The 20,692-nt window shown below is 38.2% G+C and overlaps 1 protein-coding gene and 1 long non-coding RNA gene across 16 annotated transcripts in view; one reads left to right on the top strand and one right to left on the bottom strand.

Moving 5' to 3' along the window:
* CRPPA (CDP-L-ribitol pyrophosphorylase A) overlaps positions 1-20,540 on the top strand; it is a 456,527-nt gene extending 435,987 nt beyond the window's left edge. For 8 of the 14 annotated variants that reach the window (XR_009494189.1, XR_009494188.1, XR_009494184.1 and 5 more), the window contains 5 exons: positions 2,350-2,585; positions 5,804-8,641; positions 10,882-10,926; positions 11,739-12,740; positions 14,610-20,540. The gene's annotated coding sequence lies outside the window, so the exon portion shown is untranslated. Of the gene's footprint in view, positions 1-70; positions 165-2,349; positions 2,586-5,803; positions 8,642-10,881; positions 10,927-11,738; positions 12,741-14,609 lie in introns of all 14 variants that reach the window. The other 6 variants (XR_009494183.1, XR_009494177.1, XR_009494179.1 and 3 more) reach the window with 5 other exon arrangements.
* The window catches only part of LOC101907713 (uncharacterized), a 185,608-nt gene that overhangs the window by 8,848 nt on the left and 156,068 nt on the right, over positions 1-20,692 (bottom strand). For both annotated transcript variants that reach the window (XR_001498956.3, XR_009494190.1), the window contains exon 2: positions 6,714-6,796. This is a non-coding gene — a long non-coding RNA (uncharacterized lncRNA). The remainder of the gene's footprint in view (positions 1-6,713; positions 6,797-20,692) is intronic.

Raw genomic sequence — 20,692 nt, 5'->3', positions numbered from 1 at the left:
GGGGGAAAAGGAAACATATGTAGGTTGGAAGAATGAAAAGTAAAGTCAATGGTTTGATGTTTTATTGAAGATGAAGAATTCTTGCAAAATGAGTACCTGAGACTGAAAACTGAATGAACGCAGGTGGCAGCCAGAGAAGGGAGTGACTGATTTTAAGATTTCAGGTATGGTGAGTTACTGCTGATACAGCCAGCATCACTGGCTGGGAGGGGGCGGAAGAACAGGTGACTGAAGGTAAGGAAGGGCTCTGACAGGCAGAGGAAATAGTTCATCCATAGGCCTCCTACAGTTACCAGAAATGATGGCATGAACCAAACTGGAGAAGAGAATGAGTCAAGAGTAAATGTAAGGGAGTAACTGGGTCAAAATATGAGACTAAGAAGGAGATGTAGTGGGTGGTTTAGTCTGGTGGTGCAAGCTGCAAATGGGAGGGGAGTGATACACAACCAATGCCTTACCTTCTTCTGGTACGTGCTACTTGGGGTATACTAGAAAAATCCATCCCCTGTGTCAGACAAGGGAAACAGTATCATCAGGACCTAAGGTAAGAAGTTAAAGATGATGTTCAGAGAAGAGTTTGAATTGATATGGGATCCTCAGGATAACATATTCTTAGGATTGGCTACCTAATTTTTCAGGGCCCAAGGCAAAATGCAGACGCAGGACATCATATTCAAGAATCACACACATACTCACTCCTATGAATACTATTCAGCCATGAGGAAAAAGGAGATCATGATATGTGTGAAAATACGGATGGACCTTTAGGTTTTATGCTAAGTGAAAGCCAAGCAGAGACAAATTCTGCTCTGTAAGGTATCATATATATATGGAATTGAAAAACAAAACAGTAAAACTCATACAAATAGAGAACTGAAAAGGAGTAGCCAAAGGCTGAAGGCTGGGGAAAGTGGGAAGAGCTTGGTAAAAGGGTATAAACTTTCAGCTGTTAGGTGAATAAAGTCTGAAGATCTAAAGTAAAGCAGGGTGACTGTAGTTAACACTGTAAGGTATAGTTTTGAATACTTACCATTCTCAGTCATCTTTCATGTTGCTACTTTCTAGAGAGGAAAGACACTTCATTCTTTAGGAAGTTTCTAGACATGGATTTTTGCCATGTTGATGTTTGTACTTGATGAATGAAGTAGAAGCCATGGGCATGAGGTGACTTCTATTTCATGTAGCCAATCCTTGAAACCCACATTTCAAACAAGTGTATAGTCAGAAATCATTTAGGTAAATTATCTGATAAAAGTTTATGAAATATAATTGGGTAAATAAAATCATTGTGATGGTGCTTTCACAAAAGAAAAAAGTCCTCATATATGGATGACTTTTTACACATTGAAAAACTATGCTCCTTGGAAAATTTTGTGATCGCATTTCTTAGTACTACATTTTGCTGTTGCTCTATACCTAAGGACTCAGTGATCTCACCACGGATTACTTGGCGTATAAGCCAAATTGGTTATCTTATTTATGACAGAATCTCAGCTTACTTTTTGTCTCCAGATACTTTCATACTGTTGTATGTGTGAGGGATTGGGGGAAGAAAAAAATGCAATTAATTTCAGTCAAACTGATTATTTACAAATCCTTTTTAAAAAAGACACAGCTGGTTGAGTGATTTATTGGCTGACGTAATCTTTGTGCTTATGGAAATATGAATTGATTAATGCTCTCTGTCTAAACTTTGCTTTTGTTTTAATGGACTAGTAATAAATAGGAATTTTGGTCAGTTTGATGTAACCCAAAGTAGAAAACAAAGGACAACTAATGAGTAGGCCTCCTATTTTTTTTTAAGGCACTCCCTGGAGTAGAGGATTTCCTTTCCAGCTATGCATTCTAGATGACTATATCTGTTAGCACAGTTGTATATGTGACACCTTGTAATGGCACAGCTAGATTAAAAGTAGAGAAAATACATTCAGACTCGTTCTAGTTTTAGCATTACTGAAAAAGGGAATTTTTCATTAATTATATTTCTTAGTTAACAGAATTACTTTGTACACAACACATTTCAAAGAATTAGAATATACTAAAATATACAGTAGTGCTACTGTATAAATTGTATCTTTCTATTATTATCTTCATATCCACCTTCTGGAATTTAAGTTGAATTTTATTTTAACTGAGAGTATATTTTAGTTGGCATTATGGTCTGAATTATATTCCTTTCAAAATTCATATGTTGGAGCCCTAAGTTCCTATAACTAAATTTGGAGATGTGGCCTTTAAAGCAGTAATTAGGAATTCCATGGACAGAGGAGCCTGACAGGCTACAGTCCATGGGGTTGCAGAGAGTCAGACATAACTGAGCGACTAACAGTTTCACTTTACTTTTTCAAGGTTAAATGAGGTCATCTTGGATCAATAGGACTAGTGCCTTTATGAGAAAAGGAAGAGATTACAGGAATGCACGTGAACAGAGGAAAGGCCATGTGAGAACATAGCAAGAAGGCAGCCATCTGCAAGCCCAGGAGTGAGTCCTCAGAAGACATGAACCCTGCCAGCACCTGGGTCTTGCACTTCCAGCCTGCAGAACAGTGAGAATGAAGTTATGCTATTCAAGATACTTATGTTAGGTATTAATATTTTGTTATGGCAGCCCTAGCAAAGTAATAGAGTTGGAAACTGTTCTGTGTTTTTTAATTTAGTCCTAAAAATAACTCACATCTATCCATTTTTAGAACTACTAGCATACATGATAACAAATGAGTGTCAATTAGAGGCTTTTGAAAAAAATTCAATTTGGATGAAATTAGACACGTTTTCATTTCTCTGAGTTTAACATATTATTTAGAGCAGTAAAGACTTCCACCTTTGCAAATCACTGTTTTAATCTTATCACCAATGTTTGTTGTAAAATATTTAGAAAACATAGGACAAAAGAAAATCACAAGTGGCTCAGAGGTTAAAGCGTCTGCCTGCAATGCAGGAGACCTGGGTTCGATCCCTGGGTCAGGAAGATCCCCTAGAGAAGGAAATGGCAACCCACTCCAGTATTCCTGCCTGGAGAATCCCATGGACAGAGGAGCCTGGTGGGCTACAGTCCACGGGGTCGCAAAGAGTCAGACACGACTGAGCGACTTCACTCACTCACTCACTCAATCACTGAAATAGTTTGATATCTCAACATAGCCAGTAATAAAAAACGGAGAGATTAACTACAGAAACTAATTTAAACTAGTGATTTTAAATTTAATCTATGAATATCATTGTCATTAAATATATTTCATATGTACCCATACACACACAACAAACAATTTGAAAGCTATGTCATCAAATTCTGTTGAATGAATTTAGCATAATTAATGTAACTAATCAACTGCTGTTAGATAATTAGAATGTCAAATATTTTCAGTAATAAACAGAACAAATATGATAAATTCTCTATGACATATTTTCAAAAATTAACATATACATATTTTCAGCTGCCCTCTTTTAAAGCCTTCTCTTTTCCTTCCAAAGAGGAAAGCTACGTTGTTTTGGCAATTTAAGGCTTGGGGTTTTGGCTGTGTTGATCCAGGAAATGGATGAATGAGAGCACTGTTTAAGAGGCTATATTAATTCACTTGAGGAAGACACATGCAAGACAAGAAAAAAGTTGATCTGAAAAGATGGAGAAAAGAGGTGACAGAGAAGAAATGACCAGTGCTTAATTATATTAAAAGGTTTTGGAGAATTTTAATAGAGAATCAGAGACAGTGGGAGAACCTGCCCAACTGTAGTGAGGCTTTTAGGGAAGATAAATGGAGGAAGAGGATTTTTAGAAGTTCTGTGGGGTATGACTAAAATACCCTTCATAAGTCCTTTTGAGAAATCTTAAAATTTTCATTTTTTATTTTTGAATATCAGATGTTTTCTTTAAAATATAAAAAACACTGATTAAAACCACCACAAATGCTATGTATTCATTTTAATAACAGGGATCGATCTATCTATCTATGTGTGTGTGTGTATACACATATATGTGTATACAGCTTAATTCTTGAATATACTCAATTTATAAATAACATGCTTCATAAAAAGGGTGTGTAAAATTTAAAGGTTTTAATCTATATTTTTAAACTGCTATATAAGAAATCTCTTTATATCCATTGAGAGTATTTAAAAGTGCTTGTTTTCTTACATTTGTTCAACTTTGCCAACTGATAAACAATGATGTCAAATTATTTTAACTTTCATTTTTATTAAATGTGTATAGATATTTTCTCATATTATTTCTCTGTCTCTCTCTCATATTATTACCATTTCATCTCTCCCTCTCATATAAATGGCAGGCCTATAAATTTTCTTTGTAATTAAAGGTTGGATAATAGCTCATAAAATGTATAATTTCCAATATTTATAAGATTCTTTTGCATAGTATTTTCACTTTTAAGTGGAATGCAAAGTTAATATGTTACTTAAAAACAATCTAGTTTCAGGTAATGGTACAGATGTAATGTTTTCTAAAACAAAAAAATGCTGTAGTTAGAACTCTTAGAAAATACTTTTCTTAGTTATCATTCTTTCCTAGAATATGGATTATTTCTTCAGTTTAAAAGGGTTGACTTTCAGATTCAATTTAAATTTCTTTTAGATAGATGTTGTCCGCCAGCCTGCAAAACTCTATTTAACTTGAGAGAAAATTGATGAGTACACAAACTCATTTATATTTTTACTTTTTCTTACTGCCTCAGTAGTTTTAGATATGTTATTCCTTATTACCATTTACGCCTTAAGCTTCCACCTGTGCTTTTGATCAGATTCCCTTTTCCGTTTCTTATTTCAAGTAGTAAAATCTATCAACAAACTTCTAACTCAAGACAAAACTTGAAAATCACATTTAATACCAGCTTTTCCTCTATATTTTCTATGTGAAATCCTATCGATTTTATTTCCTGAATATATTCAGTATGTTTCTTTTTCCTGCTCATGGCAAATAGTGCTTAGCATAGGCCCTTATTAGTTCATCATGATCTTTTTCATAAATTTCTTAATGCATCTTCATCACCTAATGAATCCCAGACCCTACTAACCTGGTATCTAAAGCCCTCTTGATCAGTTCTAGCTCTCTTGTCTAGTCTCTTCCGTCTTTCCATCTCTTGCATTTTGTTTTGAGTAATTTGTGGTTCCTTAAAATTCAACATGTTTTATGCGTCTGTTCTTTTCATAAACTATTTCCTTGGAAGTAAGAGTCTATGATATGCCTTTTTCTTTGATTTCTTAAATTTAGCTTTTAAGAGTTAGTTTGCTTGCCTCTTGAGAGCTTATCTGGTATGGGCCAGGTGCTCATCCTTATATATACATATATGTGTGTGTGTTAGTCACGCAGACGTGTCCAACTCTTTGTGACCCCATGGACTATAGCCCACCAAGCTCCTCTGTCCATGGAATTCTCCAGGCAAGAATACTGGAGTGGGTTGCCATTCCCTTCTCCAATATATATATTTTATGATACTTTTCCTTCTGCTTAGAACCTTTCTGTATCATGATTAAGCTCTTGGCTCATTTTCTACTTCTCCTGTGATTAGTAGTAACTTTATGTATAAGAGTATCTCATTTTCCTTTGTACTTAAAATATCTAATAATGTATATGCATATATGTTTGTATATAGTAATACATGTATATATGCTATTAGGATATATACACACACATGCATACAACAATAAGTAATTTTTGGACTACACTGAATGCCACATATTCGTTTCTCCTCTATTATGATAAGTATAAGAAATGAGCTATTGTAATTTTCTTAAAAGCTTGAAACAAGTTCAGAAAGTGTTTACTATTATACTTTCTTATTTCACTGTGAAGAAAGCTGAGCACTGAAGAATTGATGCTTTTGAACTGTGGTGTTGGAGAAGACTCTGGAGAGTCCCTTGGACTGCAAGATCCAACCAGTCCACTCTAAAGGAGAGCAGTCCTGAGTGTTCATTGGAAGGACTGAAGCTGAAACTCCAGTACTTTGGCCACGTCATGCGAAGAGTTGACTCATTGGAAAAGACTCTGATGCTGGGAGGGATTGGGGGCAGGAGGAAAAGGGGACGACAGAGGATGAGATGGCTGGATGGCATCACCGACATGATGGACAGGGAGGGCTGGCTTGCTGCGATTCATGGGGTCGCAAAGAGTCAGACACGACTGAGCGACTGAACTGAACTGAACTGATTTCACTAGAGGTGGGGGAAATCCCTAGCCCTTGGCTCCAAGTTTATATATTTAGTGTAAAGGGATGTATCTTATCAGTCTTCTTGGTCAGATAGAAGTTCACATTCAAATCCATAAAGTTATTTTTGTTAACTTTATAGAAAACCTCTATTTTATGAACCATGATCTGCCTTCAAATAACAGCATAACATTAATCAACAGAGAGGAGACACAAGAAGAAAACTGAAATATGGGGAGAAAAATATGGGCCCAAGGAGAGAATGAGCTTCCTTGGTGGCTCAGGCAGTAAAGAATCTACCTGTAATGCAGGAGACCTGGGTTTGATCCCTGGAAAGATTCCCTGGAGAAAGGAATGGCCACCCATTCCAGTGTTCTTGCCTGCAGAAATCCATGGACAGAGGAGCTTTGGGGGCTACAGTCCATAGGGTCACAAAGAGTCAGACACAACTGAGTGACTAGGTTGAGTGATTAACACTTCCACACACTTTCACAAGGGAGAAATAGAGCAAAGAGGCTTGGAATTCACTGACTTCGATCAAATCTTTGGTAAGCTTACCGGCTTCGTGTAGCAGAGCTGCACTCACCCATGGACCCCACACAGCCCTTCCAGTGCTTTATCTTATGGATGGAGGGGAGCCTCTGAAAAACAGCAAGAAATAGAGCAACATGACGTGAGACTATGAGAATCTAAACTAATTATTAAGTTTACTTTGACAATGCTGAAAACCAGGAGCTTTCATATGCATACTTCTTCCCATCATACATAGATATACAGATAAACGAATTGTAATCCATTCTATTTTTAAATTATTTGTCATAACCTTGTTTGACCTGACAAGGCTATTCCTTAAAGATAGAATGTATAAATTACACTGTATTTTTTAACTCCCTGCACGTAAAACATTGGCTGTGCTCCAGGTATCTAACTGATAATTTTTAGTTTTAAGTTTTAAAAAAATCTTTTTTCCCAATGACCATTACTAAGAAATCAACAGGCCATCCATCAGTGCATAGGTAATATAACCATGAGTTCTCTCCTACCTAACCAAGTTGGGGAAACAGCTAAAAGTATTTAATAACTAATGGTGCTTTTCCCTCTCATTTGTATAATTTATGGCAGCAGAGAAGTGGAGGATTCATGTGTGCTGTGGTTAGTTGCTCAGTCATGTCTGACTCTTTGCAACCCCATGGACTGTAGCCCACCAGGCTCCTCTGTCCATGGGTGGAAGGGGAATAAAAAGAATCTTCCCTCTCCTACATTTGAGAGATTCTATGCCTCTGAATGCTAGATTCTTTGCATGCAGGAGCTGTGACTCATTAGTATTTCATCCCCAGTGCCTGGCACATAGTGGGTACTTACAAGATGTCAGAATAAGTTAATGGAGGAGAAAAATCTGTTAAGGAACATCTCAACAATTGAGTGAATGGACAGAATACATGTGGGAGAGGAGTTCATTCAATCAACACATGCAGGTACAAACCAAATTTTAGATTAGTTAGAACCAGAAACAATTCCCACTTTGTGAATTTAAATTTAGTTAGACCTAAGGGAGGCTCAGGTCACGTTTGTTACCTGATTTTCACTTTTGACAAAATGACAAAGGAGTGACATTTAGTGATACCAATTGAGAAACTATTTCATCCTGTTTTGGGGGTAGTTTATTTCCTTGTCTTCTTCCTATTTTTAAAGCTTGCAGGTAGCAATATGAAACAGAATGAGCACAGTCTCTCAGTGTCACAACTGGACAATGGGTTGGCACTGTAACAGCCACCATAGTTACCTGCAGGCTACTTTCAGGGCCCGCTGTGCGATGGGCCGGACTGGAAGCTCAGCTGTTGCCAGCCGCTGTGGAAGGACACGCTTGCACATATGCAACCCCTGTGCTAGGCGCCCAGGCGGAAAGAAACTGAAACACGGGTTTGGTGTTTGAGTGGAGGCACACTGTGAATAAATACCTAATGCTGATGTGAGCATTATGCCAAAGTCAGGAATCTGTTTGGATAATTGAACATGACATTCATTCTCTTACTGCTGAGTGAAGGAAGGTGGAAAAGTGTAGTTTTTGCTTAACTGGGCCTATCACTTTGAAATTTAGCCCCAGTCATCTGTTACACTGAGAGGGGAATGCTGGCATTTTAGGAAACATATTCCCCCCAAATAAAGGAAATGTAGTTTGTAATGTTCAGAAGCCAGAGCGTTTGACTAGTCCCCTCATTTGTTTTTCAGGTTTTGCTTAAATTGGCTTGCAGATTTATCTGCCATGCATTGCACATGGATATTTTTGTCACCGCATATTTTACAACAGCTGTGATCCTGATGGGGATTCAGTTAACCAAAGGCCCCTCTGCATGCAAGCGGTCACCAGGCATCTAATGGGCTGAGGGCTAAAACGACAATAAAGTGAGCAGAGCCATGCAGCTGCGGACCAAATGTAGGGTAATAACTAGCAGTTGGCCATTACGGGGTTAACTGCTGGTGTTCTGGTGAGTGTAAAAAAATGTGGAGGTCCCGCTCAAAAACACAGCCAAAATGTGAATAGTTCCATTGGGTCGGAGTTAAAATGCTTCTGCTTCCTTTTCAACTGCTGATTATTTTCAGGATACCAATCTTGTGGGAGTGTCTAACACATGTATTATTATAATTGTAATTTTTTTGATAACTATGTCATAGTTTTCCAACATGCTTTTAATTGAAACAAGGGATCATTGCAGAATTATCAGCTTCTTAGTCCCTGGGGTTTCAGCCACTAGCGCCTGTGCCTATATAGTTTCCAGACTTGTTCCATCTACCCTAGGAAGAATTTTTACCTATACTTGTTGAGCTGAAGAGCCATCCACTCTGTTGTTTTAAACAATGAAATTGTATCACTGCAATGTCAGTCCAAACATGTGTAATTAACATGGAAAATATGTCTAAGCCATATTGGTCAAGATAGATGACTTCCTTGCATGACTTATAAACAGTTAGAGGCAAAAAGCCAGGATGTCAAAACCAAGTTGTATACCGCAAAGGTTTATCTGGGAGGACTTTCAAATTACAAAGGAAACTAAAGACAAAAATTCAGCCTGCCATACTTTCTCAATAAGGAGGGCAGCTTTCTGGTATCTGTATAAAAATAATCCTCTGTCCTTCTCTTCAACGTGTTTTTTTACACTGCACAGGTCAAAACAGACATCTTATTCTTCTGGAAATGTTCATCACACAGTATAATGGTACATGTCAGAGCTTTCAAATTACTCCGGCTGGAAACAGGTCTCTAATCTCCTTTTAAATTTTATCAGTGACAGCGCACAGAATTCTCTTTGGAATTCTTTGATCAGCAGCCTAGGCTCTGAAAGGCAGAGTTTAGAACTCTGCTCCCTATGTGTTTTTCTGAGTCTGCTGAAAGCCATGAGCTTTGACTTTTTTCCTAGGGTTGTTTTCCTAGGTAATGATCCAATAATACTATTATTAACAGGTAGCAGAGCCCATGGGAACATAGACCACTTACCTGCAGGTGCTCTATTTCTTCACTGGCAAAAATGAGCTCACTCTGAGTATACCTGAAGAATCTTTTTTGTCCTTAAGTATAATGCACTTCTGTTTTTATGTCATCGGTGGCATCAATTATAAATTAAATGTGCCAGGAACCTCTGAGAAAAATCCTCCTTGTGACTGACTCCCATCCAAGAAGGATTACTTACCAGGGTATAAGTTAACTTAGGAAAAGAAAAATTGCTTGACTATAGCCCTACACAGCAAGACAGCCCTTTCCAGAAGGTATAATGAATTATCAGTGAAGAGGTTTGTAGACTTACTTATATGGGAAATTCTACCTCTGAGAAAGAGCCCTTGGTTCCATTCAGGTGCTATGCCAACAAGGTTCTTGACTACTTGGTTTGTGAAAGCTTGCTATTCATGAACTAAACTCATGTTTATTCAAATATTAAAGACCTTGAGATGTCTAATTTATTCTTTAATTATCAAGCAGCTTGAGCTCTGAGTGGTAATTTCATACATGAAAGAGAGGCACAGTGAAAGCAAAAGAGGGAGAAAGAGAGGGAAAGAGGTCCAGGAATATTGCACTCTAGTGTTTCTAAAGGGAAAATTAATTGTCTAACTGTACTATCTTGATGGTACCTGAAGAAGGGTGTTCATAAAATAAGACTGCTTCCTGCTGCAGGGTTGTTTTCTTGTATGTTACGTAGATTTTTTTTTAATATCCGTCAAGGAGAGGGAGGTTAATGTTCTGCCAGCTATATATACATGGGCAGGGGAAGTAAGCATGAAACACATGGGCTCCTGGGAAACTGGACAAAAGCGTGGAAGGCCTCACTTGTCCTCGGGAATGTGGTAAAGCAAGGAACGCAGAACCATCATCACTCCATCTTTCCTGGCTTTAGTCCCATGTCAGCATTCTAGAAAACCGTTTCTACCCTCTCCCCTTTCCACTGGGCACCTCTGATAAGATCTGACAGAACTGGCAGGAGACAGTAAATTGGAACAAGGATGCATTCCTTTCCATCTTCACCCCACTGGGACCTCCGTATGGAGGATAAGACATCTATTCCAGCCCCGCCCCTCAATCACTGCGGCTGTGCAGTCCTCACTTTTATCTGGATGGACTGAAGACCTAACAGAAGAGTGGGGAATGTATTAGGCATCACCAGAAAAGAACTTACCAAAAAAGGATGTGGGGTGCTACCTTGTAAACCAAAACTCAATTTTATTTTATTTTTTTTAGTACTCAGGCTGATGCCAGTCTGGACGAGCAACTGCCAACAAATAAGTAAGTATAGTCCAAGGGATTTATTCTTTCTTTTTTTTTTTTTAAGTTGAAGATGTAAGGTAGTAAATTACTTTAAGAAATATTCTCCTCCAAAGCTGACCTGGGGATGTGTTATATAAGTGTGGTGTATACCCATGGGCACATAGTCACATACGTGTGTATCAAGGAATGAATCTGTCATCCTGCATGTATTCCATCTCGTGAAATTCTGGGCACTGGAAGTTGGTAGCTGCAGCAACCACAGCATATGCTATAAGCATTTCAGCTATTAAAGTATCTGACACTTGGCAGGTGCATTCAAGAATGACAACTCTTGGCAAGTTCCATCTTATCCTTGCACACGAATAATAAAGAGAAAGGAATACTTTCAGTCTGGCAGAAATAAGCAACAGGTGCTAAAGGCCTTTGCTGTAGTTTAACAGGAGGGAGTATATTAAACAGTGTGAAATAAGCAAACATAATTATAACATACTTATAATGAAAATGATGGCTCCTGGTTAATTCTTGTCTAGACTTGTTCAAAGACCCTGGAGCCAGCACACCTTAGGGGAAGGATTATACTCTTTAAAAATAACAGAATGCATAAAATGTTTAATAGTATACCCTTCATATAGTAAATCCTTCATATTGTAAAAGTCCTTTAGGGATTTTAAAATCTAAGGGCTATTTTTTCAGACGTGGAGCTTTAAGGGTTATCCCATATGTTCAGGGCTGTGGAGGCTCCAGCATGTCCTTATCTAGAATATTTTTGTCCATTCTTTAGCTTACGGAGCTGAATCCAGTATCTTACTCTCTTCTTGTATTCATTCTAGGTCTTGAAAGAGATGATTTATTGCATCAATGCTTCTTCTATTCACCACGCATGTAAGATTGCTAATGTCAAGAGTAATTTATTCCTGTGCCCCTCCTGTTCTAGAAGCTGTCAATGAAGATGGTATATCCCAAAGTTCCTACATCTTTGTATCCCTACTGTCTCTTTTGTCTAGTGCTTTGTTTGCAAAATAATTAAGAATGCAATAGCATAATTTGACAATTGTAGTAAAACTGACTAGAATATTTAGGCTCTGGAGTGAAGATTTGCCAAATTCAGAACTGTTTCTAAATTTTGCATATGTGGTTTTGCCTTAATTAAATTCCCCAAGGCTGTTTCTTTTTCTGTAAAGTCAAAATAATATTGAGTTGGCCAAAAACGTCATTCAGAGTTCTCCATTCAGGTTATGGAAAAACCTGAATGAATTTTTTGGCCAACCCAATAAAAGCATTTAGTTCACAGGCTCTTTTGAGAACTGAGCTAAATAATGCATTTATTTGCTTTAGTAAAAATATCATATTGTGTTTATTTGAATATGTTACTTTTATTTATGTTTTTTAGAGTAGATTCCATTGCAAAGAACTGAGTGGGAATAAGGGTGCTAAGAAAGATCATGTGATATTCAGACTTCTCTAGATGCAATTTCTCTGATAAACTTTCTTCCTGTGTCATGATCTGAGGCTTTGCTAATTAAGGTGTGCTTCACAGATCAGCAGCATTGGCATGGCCTGGGAGCTTAGGAGAAAGACAGAATCTTGAGTCCCACCCCAAATTGATTCGTAGTCTGTATTTTAATGAGATCCCAAGTGACTTGTGCACTTTAATATTTGAAAAGCTCTGGATTAGACAGCTAAAGTCCTTGCTTATCCTTTCAGATGTTCCTCATCTTACCTCTAATTTAATCAGGTGGATTAATCATGTGTAGTCGTAAGGCCGCATGTTTACAGCACACTTGGTGAGCTGGCACAACGGGTGATGGGGACACAGCAGAGCACACTCACAGGTGAGCAGCTCCAGGGGAGGACTACTCAGTGGCTGTTCTCCCCAGGGGAGTGCTGCAATCTGCCTTCCTCGCTGCAGATCACAGACACAGCTAAGCACCAGACCTGGAGGCCTCTCCTCCAAGACCCCACCCCTGACAGGCGCATTGACACCCACAGAGCAAAGCAGACCCTGCGCTACATGCTGGCAGGCTCTGGTCAGCACCACACCAATCAGACTCCCTGCTGCTGCTGCTGCTAAGTCGCATCAGTCATGTCTGACTCTGTGCGACCCCATAGACGGCAGCCCACCAGGCTCCTCCGTCCCTGGGATTCTCCAGGCAAGAGGACTGCCATTGCCTTCTCCAAATCAGACTCCCTAGCAAGGGGATAATGGCACAAATCTCGACCAACCTCACCCACCAGGAAGCAGACACCAGAAGAGGAACTACTTTAAAATCTCTGAATTGTCAGGCAAGTCCTTTAGAACAAATGACACTTTACTGACACATGTTATTTTAATTTTTCTGGTACACACTCAGACCCCAAAAGCTATAATTGATGCTACCTCTTCTTCCCTCTCTCACCCCCTAACACTTTCACAGTCTCATCGTTTCATTCCTAGATTTTGATTTGCCAGTTTCTAGAGAAACTACTAACATATATTAGCATTTCCTTCTTCTGATTTTGAAATTGACATAATATCTATGCAAGGCTTTGTGAGAAAGATGTGAGAAAGGTAATGGATCATTGCTTCATTCCATAAATTACTTTTCTTGTCCTATTAAATCACTGATAGATTTATTTCTGCCTTGGAAAAAAGTTTAGTTAAAAGACATTTCAAGACAAGTTTTGATTATTCTTAATGAAGACAAATACATTCAAATAAATTACAATTAGTTAATTCAAATTAATCATTTAAAAATTCAGGTAAAGATTTTTTTTAAAAAAAGATGATTAGTGCAAACTTCTCCTAAATAAATATATATATATGCACACACACACATATAATTATATATAGGAGATATATAATTATATATTTAAAAGAATATATATTATATGTTTTATATGTATTTATAAATATATATATATATATATATTTCTCTTTTAAATAATACTTTAGAATTACATAAATAGTCCTGTGGTCTTTTTTATGTTTGACACTATTATCATTTCCAATTAATGGGGATATTTTCTATACGGATTTTTTTTCACTAAGAAGTTGAGCGCTATCTCATAACAAAGACAGCTTGAGAATGTGTGTTAACAAAGTCAAACACTGGAAATGAATTTCGCAGTCCTCTGCACTGCTCATTCTCACCTCATGAATCCACAAGTGTCTATGAATTTGAAAGATTGCTGCTGGTGGATGATCTCACCTTCCATACTTCCATAGTCTCTGGTTACGCTTTTTCTCCTGTAAATGGCTCCCTGTACTTGGGGCTGCAGTGCCAAACTTTCTAGACAGGCGTAAATTACTGCTTTGTCTCCCTTCCTCTCTTTCTCCATTTATATTTCATACTGTGTGACAAAACTGAAACGGCTGAGTAATGGATGGCGCTGAGGGATGGTGGCCATTCATTGTGTTTTCTTCATGCTCTGGGTGTTTTACATGTCTGAAATAACAAACCTTATGATACTAGAGATCGAAGGACTTGAACATTTTCATTTGTAGGAGGGAAGCTTTGGTTTTATAAAAGCAGCTGCAAATTAGACTACTTGCTAACTGAAAAGAATGTCTGCAATATGTAGTCAGACAAAATAAGAAAAATATAGAAAGGCCAAAGTAGTAAAGTATACACTTCCTTTTACAAGAGCATTGAGTCATTGACTGAGCTGACATTCCTGCTGTTAACTCACTCATTTTCATAAAATTTGTTTTTCCATTTTAGGAAGAAGATAGATGTTTGTGTCATGCCAGCCCCAGTACCTAACCTACATCTTAATGGGAAGGACAGTGGAACAAATACTCTTCTTTCTCTTATTTGGTTTATTTTAAATTTATAGACTTTAAAACTATTTATCAACTAACTTCCTTCCTCCTTTCCTTCCTTCCTCTTTTTTCCCCAAATAATCTTAAATCTCCTGAGGGGAATACCAGTTTTCTCCTCACTGTTCATGTAATACGCGCTCTGGGCAAATTCTTTATTTTTCACCCTAAATGTAGAGGCTGCGGATGCCATTTCTTAAAAATTCAAAACAACAAATAGTGGTAAATTCTGTAATTTCTTTCAAAAAATATTCTGCAAAATAAGTGCTTGACGTTATATTGGAACTAAAATGGTCAAATTAAGAGAAGGAAGGAAATGAGTATTTATTCGAGGATCTACTATGTGCCAGAAGTTTTCTGTACATGAATTCTTTTAATCCTCATCACAGCACTGGGTGAGAGCTGTTATTCTTTCCAATCTGTGTTTCAGCAACTGAAATTGAGACACTCAGTAGTTTGCACAGCATCCTATAGCTACCAAATATGTATGACTCCAAATCCTACAGATTTAGGATGACTTTCCCATTTTCTTCTGTACCAGTGTCCCCTCCCTTAATTTTGCAAATAAGACCCATGAAGTGCAAAGAGACCAGGGGGCTTAAACTGGTGACTGAGTTCGAAATGGATAATAGGTCCTCTGACTCAGTTCATCCCACTAAGTCACTGGGAATACAAAGATAAGGGGGGAAAACTCATGAAATCGACCCTAAAATTAAAATTCACATGAAAATATCTATAAGAAAATTTACCGTGTTCATTTTTTTGAGGCATGGAATCTGTTAATATATTTCCTGTCTGTTACTGAGAAGAAAATCTCATGTGATTCCTCCTCATGTTTCTTTTTCTTCAGTGCCATGAGTTGATCAGGCCCCAGAGGTGACGACTGTTATTTTTAAGGAATTTTGTATCTGGATGCTGGCAACACAACTTTCTCGTCTCCATGGCACTGGGGCACAGGTCAGATTGTGCTGGGCCAAATTCCAAATATATAGCATGAATTTTCTATTTTCCAGCTATTAAGGCAAAGTGACCTCAGAAATTTGTGCAACTGTTCAAAGAATGAGCCTTATCTTATTCTTATTTCTCTCTCTACCCTTTTCCTCCAACTTCAGAATTGGAACACAGAAGCAACTCCTACTACAGTGATTATTTTTGCACATGTTACTCTCTTTTCTCCTACCAGAGTTACCTTAGAACAAGAACTCCACAGTTGCTAAACAGATAGAGTTTGTGCATGACTGTTACTGTATTTACAGATGAGAAGACAAGATTTGGTAGGTGAGAGATTGGGAGAAAGGATTGAAAAGAAAGGTTCAGGGTTAAGACTTCTTATACCCATTGCTTTGAAGAGTTGGTAAAGAAACAAAAACCACATAACAGAATCTGAGCATCTTTATCAGCCCCTGGCAACCCGCCCTAGATGTGGGCAGCAAGTGGTCTGGACATTCTCCACCCCAGGCCAGCTTGACTACTCGCTGTTCCTCAAATATACTCATCCTTTCCCTTCTCTGAGCTTCTTAGTAAAAGGTTCCCTCTGATACAACTGTCTTCTATTCCTCCACTTCTACCAATCAAATTTCTACACATCCCTCAACATTGGGTGTAAATGCTGCCCACTCCATGCAGGCCTCTCATGAACTGAGGGTCAGGAATCCCTTTTGTAAGTGACTGTAGCAGCCAGAAATACAGATCTTTTGTAGCACTTACCACTTACTCTACTAAATTTGGAATACTTTTATATCATTGTATCTTTATAAGGTTAAGAATTGTTTCTATAATCCTCATTCCATTTTTTTTTTTTTCGCCACTTGACTTCTAGGACCTCATGCTTTCTCAGTTTTCCTCCTCGCTCACTGGCCATTTCTTCTTGGTGTCTCATTCCCTCCCCCTCTTTGGGTTCTAGCTTATCAGTCTGGATTCTTCACTATTTAGTAAAGCTTCGTTTTGGTACTTGATCAATATCCACTCACTCCCAAGATGATTTTATGGAATTTTACAGCTTTAAATATCATCTCAATGCTGATGACTCCCAAATATGTGTGTCCAGCCTGGACCTTGACCTCAGCTCCCGATGGTTCTCCCCACCTACATGCTGAGTCATCTGCACTTTGCCTCCTCACTTGGCATCTCCTGTGAAATGTGTCCAAAACAGAAATCCCAATCCCTGCCCCCATTGCCATCCCTCAAAACTTGCTTTACCTCCTACCTTCTCTTCTGTAATAAATGGCAACTGACATTTTAGAATCACTGATTCATCTCTCTCTTAATTTATGCATACAATCTTTCAGTAAATTCTGCAAATCTCAAATATATATCCAGAATCTACTTCTAGGCATTTCATGTCTATGACCCTGACCCAAGCCATAATTGTCTCTCATCTGGTATACTCAGTGGCTTGCTGTCTGATTTCTCTGTCTCTACATACACATACTACTGTGTGTGTGTATGCAACAGGGCAACTATACTGATTTAGGAATAATTAAAAGGTATTGCACAGCCAAAAAAAACCATAAACAAGATGAAAAGACAACCCTCAGAATGGGAGAAAATATTTGCTGACAAAGGATTGATCTCCAAAATATACAAATAGCTCCTGCAATTCAATATAAAAAAAAAACTCAGTCAAAAAATGGGCAGGAGACTATTATAGGCATTTCTCCAAAGAAGGCATACAGATGGCCAACACCACATGAAAAGATGCTTAAGATCACTATTAGAGAAATACAAATCAAAACTACAATGAGGTATCGCCTCACAGTGGTCAGAATGGCCATCATCAAGAACAAATGCTGGAAAAGATGTGGAGAAAAGGGAACCATCCTACAATGTTGACTGGAATGCAAATTGCTATAGCTACTATAAAGAAACAGTATGGAGGTTCCTCAAAAAACTAAAAACAGAACTACCATATGACTCCGCTATCCCACTACTGAGCATAGACCTGGAGAAAACCATAATTCAAAAAAAATGCATGCACCCCAGTGTTCACTGAAGCACTGCATACAATAGCCAGGGCAAGGAAGAGACCTAAATGTCCATCAACACAGGAATGGATAAAGAAGATGTATTACATATATAATAGAATATCACTCAGCCTCTTTGTTCCAATAGGAACAAAATTAGCTGGGCCTAGAGACATGGATGGACCTAGAGAGTGTTATACGGAGCAAAGCAAATAAGAAGCCAGTCAGAAAGAGAAAAACAAATATGTATATTAATGCATATATATGGAATCTAGAAAAATGGTATAGATGATCTTACTTTCAAAGCAGAAATAGAGACACAGATGTGGAGAACGAATGTATGGATGCCAACGTGAAGGGGGCTGGTGGGAGGAATTGGGAGATTGGGATTGACATATGTGCAATACTAATAGTATGTATAAAATAGATAACTAATGAGAACCCACTGTAGAGCTCAGGGAACTCTACTCAGTGCTCTGTAGTGACCTAAAGGAGAAGGAAATAAAAAAAGAGGGGATATGTGTATAGATGATTTACTTTGCTGGAGAAGGCAATGGCACCCCACTCCAGTACTCTTGCCTGGAAAATCCCATGGATGGAGGAGCCTGGTGGGCTCCAGTCCATGGGGTCGCTAAGATTCGAGCACGACTGAGTGACTTCACTTTCACTTTTCACTTTCATGCATTGGAGAAGGAAATGGCAACCCACTCCAGTGTTCTTGCCTGGAGAATCCCAGGGACAGAGGAGCCTAGTGGGCTGCCGTCTATGGGGTCGCACAGAGTCGGACACAACTGAGGCGACTTAGCAGCAGCAGAAACTAACAACATTATAAAGCAACTATACTCCAATAAAAATTAATTGAAATAAGTAATTTTTTAAAAACTTAGATAATGCTTTCTCTTATTCAACCCCTCCAAAGGCTCCTATCTTGCTCGTGGTAAAAACAAAGCCTTTTCAATGGCTTTCAAGACCTACTATAATTTGGCTCCCTGTTACCTCTATGAACTCATCTATGCTTCTTCCCACTCCAGGTGTTCAGCTATGGCATCACTGGCCTCTTCTTCAAGTGTTCAGTGTTCCTCCACTTCAAGGCCCTTGTTGTTCCCTCTGTTGGGAAAGATATTCCACAACGAACTATATTGTCTGCACCTTCATTTTCTTCCCAATCTTTCTTCACCTTTTCCCATTATAATCTTGTTTCCCCCAATACCAAATGCTCTGGTCATCCTATCTAAAAGTCAGGCCACCCCCCAGCACACTCTATCGCGCTTCCTTCCCTGCTTGTTACTGGTGTTTGTCTCTGTATTTTTGCTTTGTTTTGTTTTCATAACCCACCTTTCAGATCGTGCAAGAGGGCTCGGCCCAGAGTTAGTGCTCCATAAACATGTTCAGATTTGTTGAATTAATCCCACAGTGCCTTCTGCGCACAGTAGGTGCTCACTGTTTTTTAATCAACAACATGAATCTCCAAATTATATTTTACACCAGAAAGGAGTACACAGATTTTTTCCATTTCATGAATTTTTTCAGTTAACAAAAATTGAAAGTGGTTGTATATCAGAAACAGGTGTGTTTCATCTGTATATAGTAAAACACTAAGTTTCAAAGAGTGGAAAATTTTGGTCGTTCATAGCAGAAGGAACTGTTGAACCAACAACAGGTTCATTGAGCCAATAGCCATGTTAAAAGAATATAGACAGTGCCATATAACTAGCAAAATGCTCATTCAAATGCTTTAAGGGTGCCTTTGATCATGTTTAATTAAAGAAATTTTAAAATGTACTTTTCACTTAAAGTTATCTTGACACAACCACAACTTAGCATTGTTTTTTCAAGCATAAAAGCCAGAAAAAGATAAAACATGGCGGCCTTCTACTCTAAACCCCATAAATAATGTATACCCCACCCAAATAAAACAGTTAACAATAAGACGTTTCTGAGTGAAAGGAAGAGAATTTGTAAGAGCCATTCATACCGTAACAGATGTGCTGTCTTGCTTCAGCCTTATTTTATATTTTTCCTTTACCCTTTCCTCTCATTGACGACCCTGTGGCATAAAGTTTCATTTCAAAGATTTAAAATAGGACATGGAATCCTTAAGAGCAATTGCACAGAGCAATCTATCATGAATTTTGTGACTCTTATACAGCATGCCTAGTTTCCCTGGGACCAAGATATTTTTGCCCTCAAATTGGCCTGTACAACGTCATCCTCTTTGCCCAGAAATACTGATAGAATGGAAATAGATACCACTCACATTTAAAGAGTTACTCAATTCCAATCCAATTTAAAAAAAAATTACTGCCAATTCTCAGGGTCACTGAGTTTAAGATCTAGAGATGGATATTCTCACCTTCACTTGTCAGAACACTGTTCTGCAAAAAGCTCTAGATACGATTTTGAGCTGCCTAAGCAATTTTCACCACCTTCACTGTAAGCATCCTGAGGATTTCCTGACAAAAGTATACTGTGCATGTATTTTTAAAAGCATTAGATTGGCAAAAATACCCTGGCTATTTGAGCACAGGCTCCTTTGTCTCTTTCCCTTAACCCTGCCAGACCTCCCTAAGATATATGCCAAAGAGAAGCCCCCATCCTCCTGTATCCATGATGAATGATTTGGGAACAGTCCAAACAGTAAAGGAGGGATTTAACATAGTTTTCTTGACTCTAGCCCCATTTATTTATGAGAAGGTTGTGAGGAGATTTGCAGGGAGAGTAAAATATTCCATAGTATGGCTTTTTATTCAGACCTGTGCTTAGGAATAATCATTGCTGTCACCGCTTTAATGTTCAAGGGGGAAAAGTACTTCTGTAACCCACATAGTACAAAAAAGAAAATAAAAAAGCAGTCATGGGAAAACCAGGAATTGTGCAGTCTGATAGTTTGATTCTTTCTAGCTTATTTTGTCATTATCCTCTGCTCTAAAACTTTACTTTTCTTTAAATTCCATCACACTTAATCCATTTCTGTTCTCTCTTCTCCAGTTCTGTGTATGTCTGCGTGTGATAATAATAACCT

This window comes from Bos taurus, chromosome 4 (assembly GCF_002263795.3).
Source record: "Bos taurus isolate L1 Dominette 01449 registration number 42190680 breed Hereford chromosome 4, ARS-UCD2.0, whole genome shotgun sequence".
NCBI lineage: Eukaryota > Metazoa > Chordata > Mammalia > Artiodactyla > Bovidae > Bos > Bos taurus.
Note: the sequence above shows the minus strand (reverse complement) of the source record. Positions and strands in the feature narration are given on the sequence as shown.